The 1,090-nt window shown below is 42.6% G+C and overlaps 1 pseudogene; it reads right to left on the bottom strand.

Moving 5' to 3' along the window:
- On the bottom strand, window positions 1-1,090 carry LOC111653004 (odorant receptor 131-2-like; annotated as a pseudogene).

The following is a 1,090-nucleotide window of genomic DNA, read 5'->3' as shown; positions in this document are numbered from 1 at the left end:
TTAGGGTGAGACCTCAACCTCGGCTTGGACAGCTGAGTGTCAGTCGACAGCATAGATGGTACAAGAGGATGGGCCTGATGGTCTGATCTCTGAGCCCATAGATAAGAGAAGTCAGACATCTGGGGAGGATATAGATGAACACATAAAAAACACTCTTGATACGTACAATTGCTAACCTTTGCATGATTGTTGATAGTGATTGAACAATAGAGTTGTGCATAGTTGAGAAGAGACTGAGGCCCAGCTGCACCAGATGCAGCAGCAGTGTGTTACGAGCCTTATGAGCTGAAGCTGTGTCTGCAGAGGCTGACCTGGCTGCTATCATCACACCAATATAGGAGGAAATGATTGCCACAGTAGCAGATACAAACAGACAGTAAGTGTAGGCTTTGTCATAATGATCAGTTATTGACTCAAGCAACATAGTTGTGCTAGAGCAAACATCCTTTATCTGCAGGCTCTCCAGGTCTTCAAATGGAAAATTTAAGAGTAAAAGAATTCGAGTGAAGACATTTAGTAAGCTAATAGCCCAAACCACAATTATAGCCACTGCTGTGTTTCTGATGGTGGCGATGGTAGCGTGCCTCAGTGGGAAGCACACAGCTACATATCTCTCCAGAGACATCACCACCAGTGTGAGAGGAGAGATGTCATTTGTGAGCTTGGTGAACATGTAAAGAACACCACACACTGGATATGTTAGCATTATTCTACAAGCAGCAATTATGTAAAGTAACTGGCTAAATGCCAACTGAGCAGTGTCTGCAAAAAGGAGGTTATACAGAAGAATGTAACGGGAGGTCTCCCGAAACACCAGTTTACTCCTCAGGGTAAAAAGCATGGTGCCATTGATGAAGAGGAACACACAGCATGGCATTCCAATCAGAGTGGAAAACAAGACTCTTTCCAGCAATCCCTGATACTGTTGACCAGTGATGTTGAGATTGATAGTCTGAGATTGGTTTGCATATGACATTTTAGAGAAGCATTTAGGACAAAGAATAAATATGAACTTGTTGATGTAATTGAAGCACAAAAGCACAACACTTTTTTTGCAGTTTGCATTCCTAAAACAGTGAAGACATGTCAT

This window comes from Seriola lalandi, unplaced genomic scaffold, assembly GCF_002814215.2.
Source record: "Seriola lalandi dorsalis isolate HSWRI2012SDOR001 ecotype SW California unplaced genomic scaffold, Sedor1 jcf7180002054137, whole genome shotgun sequence".
NCBI classification, from domain to species: domain Eukaryota; kingdom Metazoa; phylum Chordata; class Actinopteri; order Carangiformes; family Carangidae; genus Seriola; species Seriola lalandi.
This window is presented reverse-complemented; position numbering and strand designations above follow the sequence as displayed.